We start from the raw sequence: 5773 nt of genomic DNA on the forward strand, positions 1-5773 counted from the left end.
GAACCATCAGATCTCTGATGTATGATGGAGCTAGATCATTAAGGGCTTTATATGTGAGGAGGAGAATTTTGAATTCTATTCTGGATTTAACAGGGACCCAATGAAGGGAAGCTAAAATAGGAGAAATATAATCTCTCTTTTTAATTTTCATCAGCTTATTATGACAATTTATGTATTGCTTTACATTTGAATAAATGTTTGCTTATCCAGTTTAAGAATTAGCTGTAATAGTTTTAATATAATTAAACTGGAGGCCAAGGCACCCTTAGCCAGCTCTGTTGTAACTAACACCATCAGTATGTTTTGCAACAATAAGGTTGTGAAGATCTTGATAGAGCTGTTTGCTTTTCCCAATAATGAGTTCATTGTTGTGTCATACCTTGATAATAAGAAACCTTTTCAAAAGGCATCAATTAATCCAGAAACAGCTGATAATTTTCACTAATAGGATTCACGATTGTTTTCTAGCTATTGACAGATTTCAGTTGGATTCTTGAAATAATGAAATATTTTACAGTATAATAATTTTCAACTTCAGTTGTTTGAATCAGTTGAAGGAATAAATCATTACCTTTTAAACTCTGCAGGGGAGCATAAAAATATCTACATAAACGTTATTCCTGCCTGACTAAAGTAGATGATGTTTCTTGAGTCTAGGAAGCGCCTCAATCTTATCAGGACCAGAAATATTTTCCTCTGTCTCTTTGATCCTTACTGCACATCCTGTGTTTGTGGATGAAGCAAGGAAAATCATTACATCAGAGGTGGTTCTCCCCGATGGTGCCCTGGGCAAGCCCCACGTTCTGCTGCTTCCAACCAATTAAATTGCAACAAATCATCTAAATTCTTCAGCGGAATAAATGCAGTGCAGTCCTGCACCATGCACATAAAATCATCTCCCTACTCTAAGCAGCAAGCAGGGGACGCCAACTCTTCACTGAGTGCACATGCATAAATAACATTTATACAACTTCGGTTTTTATCTGATGATTTAGCTCTCTTCTATCTAATGCTGCCCTGGGCAGCTGCCCAAATGGCCCACATAAAACATCATCACTGCTGAACTATTTGTGTCTTCTTATATTTAATCCAATCTGGATTTTGATTCTGGTGCAAAAATAAAGCAAATAGTGTTTGAAAAAGTGCAAGAAATGAATGAGATTGCTAAAGAGATTGATTCTACTTAGTGTACCTAAATATAAAGAGCAGAGACTTAAAAAAAGGTGGTTTAATTTTTTTTTTTTTTTTTTGAAACAGTGACCTCAGAATACCTAGGAGAACAAAATCAGTGGATCTCAGTCGTCAATATGGTACATTTTGGGTCAATAGGTCGCAAAAGTACTTGGAGACAAAATAATTTAAGGCTTTGAAGGTGGACAGTTTTATTTAAAAATCAATCTGAAATCTAACAATAGATATGTTAAAGAGGCAAGCATGTGGTAGATACGCTTGGGACTTTCTGTCCCAGTAATGAATCTTGCTGCCTGGCAAAGATCTATGTAGATTGTCCCATAATGGAAAAGTCTTTGCCTATGTGCACCAAAACCGAGGTGAAAACCAAATGTTATTTCTAGATTGTGGAGGTATTACTTCATAGGCTGCTAGACCTGGAACCCAGAAGAATAAAGTAATTTGAGTTATCAAAGAAAACTTGAATATGAATTTATTGTTAAACCTTATGGTTATTAACAATGGGAAAATGGCAAATAATTTTGTGGATGTGCATAAGAAAGTCTGGAAGTGGCATGTAAATGGTGAGAAACAGACCTAGGATTGTCTGTTGTGTTACAAGGTTCTTTACAAGATGTGCGTGGCAAAATTCACTTGATCAAAGTTGGTAAAAAGTTATCAGTCTAGGTTGAGGTGCACGGTATGGTAGTAGAGTGCTAGACCCATATACGGAGGCATTAGTTCTCAATGAAGCTGTCCTGGGTTTAAGTCCTAACTCCAGAGATCTGCATGCTGCATGTCTTTTCCCTCTCTCCACCCCACTTCCTTTCTGCCTATAAACAAATAACAAAAATAAAGGCCACTGGTGCTGCAAAAAAAGAATAACAAAAAAGTTATCAGTCTAAGAAAGCTCAACTGACTGCATGGAGCTATTGACTTTTCAGCAAGTCCTCAACGTGAGCAGCTTCTGGTCATGGTTGAGAGAAACCAGTAACTTTTCACAGAGAGACCGGCTTAAGGTACAGAGGACAGGAAGGGGACACACAAAAGAGAAAGACAGAAGCACTGTGCCAGGATTACTTTCCATAGGAATGGGAAACAAAGTACAAACAGTAAAAGGCAGCAATAGTTCTGTCAATTGCTTAATGCAGTAAAGAGCCACAGGTAAAAACAAAGTCAGGAGCCAGGAGTATTTTCTATTGAAAGAAACAAAAGATACTCAAGATTAAGGGCAGCAGTAACTGCCAATCGTCTCATTCAGGAAGGAGACACATCTAGAATCATCAATATTGTGGTACTTTCTGTAGAAAAAAATCCAAATAATTCAGGAATCTTTACAATGTAAGTGCTGTCTGTGCAATATTAGAGCTGGAAAGCTCAAAATTCCATTACTTTTTCTTGGTACCCCACTTTTCTTTAGTCTAGAGTATTAAAAAGGTTCACAAAATAGAGATAACAGTTATTGGTAGTAATATCAGTCAATGGCTAAGCTCAGAATCACCAAGCCAGGAGTATCTTCTCTGAAAAGAAAGAGCAATGAGAGGATAGCTCCGTCAACGTTATAGGCTATTAGGAGTCAAAGGAATTTTAGACTAACAGGAAACTATTTCTTAAATTGATAAAAGCATTGATCCATTATCTGTCGATCTGCTTATCCTTGCAGGGTCTTCTGAGGGTTGGTGCATTTCTCTAGCAGTCAGTTGGTGGGACATGGGTGCACCCTGGCCAGTTTGCCAGTCTGTAACAGGGCTGATACAAGTATGATGAACTAATAACGTAAGAGTCAGTTCTAACTTACAATGCCATCGACAACCAAGTTAAAAGCGTTAGGCTATAAGCTTAATCAATGTTCTCACTGCACAATGAAGAGCTCTTAAACAAGACTGGACGCTGTTACAACTTGACTGAACTTTCATCCATAGATGATGTCTTTCAGAGGTTTTATTTTTATTTAAAATACTATAAAGATAAGTCAGACATCTTCACCAGTGCGTGGATGAAATGTTTAAAGCAGAACCCAGTGAATGTGTTACATTTGAAAAGCTTCAATACCACGGAGCTTTTAAACTTCTAGCACAAGTAGTCTGCAGGGAAGAATAGCAAGAAGGAGGTGGTCATTGGGGAGACTCTTTGCTCTGCCTGTAAAAGGGATAATGTTAAAATTAGAAAAAAGATAGAATTAAGGGCTGGATTTGAGCATATTCAATTTACCCAATCTTGTAGAATTGTTTCTGTTTCTTAACATTAGATGTAAAAACCTATCTCAACCTACTTGCCTGCATGTTACATGGTACTGCAGGCATAGTGAAATGCATGTGGAAAATAATCTAAGGCTTTCAGGGGATATTCCTGTCATTTAAGGTGTTATCTTAAAAAGAAGGGCTTGAAAAAACATTTAGTTCTTTAGAGGCCTTTTTGGTAAATAATTCAAGAGAGAATAAAGTTTCTCAACATGAAAGTGGAAAGTTTAATTTCAGAACTACAATAAACAATACACGTTTATAGTCTGAACCAAGATCTGCTCATGGGAAACAGGCAGGCGAAATCAATCTACAAAACCTACTAGCTAGAATTAATAAATAACTGAAGGTAGTTAAGATGTTCAAGAAAAACTAAAATAACTGTCCATTAAATAAACTTTTTTAAGGAATGAGAATACAGGCAAATGGTAGCAAGGGAAAAAATTAAGGTAAGTTGAATTAAGTTTCCAAACGGAAGCAAAACTACAATTAAGATCAAAAGAAGGCCTAAATATAGAAACACAAGGACTCACACAACAAAGAGGAACACAGTTAATCATAAATGTAGTAAAATTAGTGAATGAAAGATAAGTAATCTCTGATAAAAAAAAAAAATACTAAAAACAAAGTTTCTAATGTTTGGTATTTCAGAAGCAAACCACAAGACAATGAAAATTGCTGTTAGCCCAAGGGTTAGGCTTAATATAGTTAAAGTAAAAAGAACACATGAGACATTTGACACTGGGCACCTTCTCTTAAAAATGTATTATTTCCTGCTGTAAAAACTATTGTAAGAGGTCTGAATTTTATTCATCTCAGTTCTCTTGATTCTATGGACCATTATGGGCCCTCAGATGTTGTATGCGTGGTATGCGGTTAACTTTTTAGGCTGAAGAAATATGCAGAGCACAGTTCAACAAAATGTGAGCAAACCAGGTGTAATATCAGAAAGAAAGTAGATTTGGGCTTCTGGAATGTTTGGAATTATCTAAGAAATATTTCCATAAAAGGAAATCCTGATTTGATGCTTCTGTATATACACTTTTCTTTTTCCAAGACAAACCCATTAATGGATATATTTCTGCTATTAACCCTGTGTAATCTTTGTTTCTCTTTACTATTAAAAAGGTACCCCTGGCTCAGTATGTCTGTGTTTAACTGTATCTATTTCCTACATAGTGCCACTGACTTAGGTCTTGCTGCCTTTAATTTTGTGTACTCGGTCAGTTTGTCTTTCCCATAGAAATCATCCCTGGCTCAGTGCTTCTGTTTCCCTGAACCAGGCATTCATTTGCTTTAAAGAGGTTGTTCAGTGCACAACGCAAACTAAACAATATGGAGTGGTAGTCTCAGTCAGGATGATTAGCACAGCTCATCAGGATCTGCAAAGCACCTGAAAAACAGCAATCAAACACAGGACATCACAGGGGAAAATAAATGCTGTTGCAACAATCCACACAATCAGTCCTTTGTGATTTGCTAAAGATTGTCCAATTTTGTAAATGACTCATTGTCAGTTATCACAACTGCTTGTGGACAGCAGAATTAAAGTTGTTAACTTTAGGTTGCAGTTTCTTTTTAACAAAGGGTCAGGTTGCTGTTATGTGTTGAGGTAGAACCCAAATGTAGACCATCGGGGAAAATGAAAAAAGATTTAAAAACAAACCGATTTAGAGCACGACCGGGTACAGGAACACAGCCAGGTGTCGGACATGGGCAGGAACATAGCAGGAGCATGCGGCCAAATGACATGGAGCCAGGCAGCAAACAGGGTAGTAACCAGGAGAAATCAGTGGAAAATAATGAAACCAGTGAGTATAAATACTGAGGCAGGGTGGAGATTGGACCAATGAACTTAAGGAATTAATCAGAAGGGAATGAGAAACAGCTGGTGAAAGAGGGATTGTAGGGAACTGAGGGAGAATGACTAATTAACGCAGATGAGCATAGAGTGTAGGGAGTTAATTGAAAACATCTACTGTAAGTGAACAGAAAAAAGTAAACAATGAAACCACCAAAAGAACATAAACAGGGAGAAAACAGATCTACAAGAAAACATAAACTAAAACATCTAGCATAGGAATCCTGGGAAGTAACATCCTATTAAGACACTGTCTTGCCCAAGTCTAAAATGGAATAGATTTTAAAAATTATCTAAAAGGAGGAAACCAAATGCAGACCATCTCATAAAAAAATCTCGTAAAAATAATGAAAACTCAGACTGAAAAGAAAAATAAAACAATTAAATGTGGCTTATTGAACATAAGATATCTCTCTTTGAAGACTTTGTTAGTTAATGACTTGATTTGTGACAATCAGATTTATTTTGCCTCAGAAACCTGGCTGCAGCAAGAGGACTATGT

At 36.7% G+C, this 5773-nt stretch overlaps 1 long non-coding RNA gene across 1 annotated transcript; it reads right to left on the reverse strand.

The window, feature by feature from the left end:
• Positions 1-3608: 3608 nt before the first annotated feature.
• Positions 3609-5191, reverse strand: LOC124876861. Its single transcript, XR_007040388.1, has 2 exons — positions 5077-5191; positions 3609-4803 (listed from the first exon to the last, which is right to left on the reverse strand). It is a non-coding gene; the product is annotated as an uncharacterized LOC124876861 (long non-coding RNA).
• Between the last annotated feature and the right edge of the window lie 582 nt (positions 5192-5773).

This window comes from Girardinichthys multiradiatus, chromosome 11 (genome assembly GCF_021462225.1).
Source record: "Girardinichthys multiradiatus isolate DD_20200921_A chromosome 11, DD_fGirMul_XY1, whole genome shotgun sequence".
Classification (NCBI taxonomy): Eukaryota; Metazoa; Chordata; class Actinopteri; order Cyprinodontiformes; family Goodeidae; genus Girardinichthys; species Girardinichthys multiradiatus.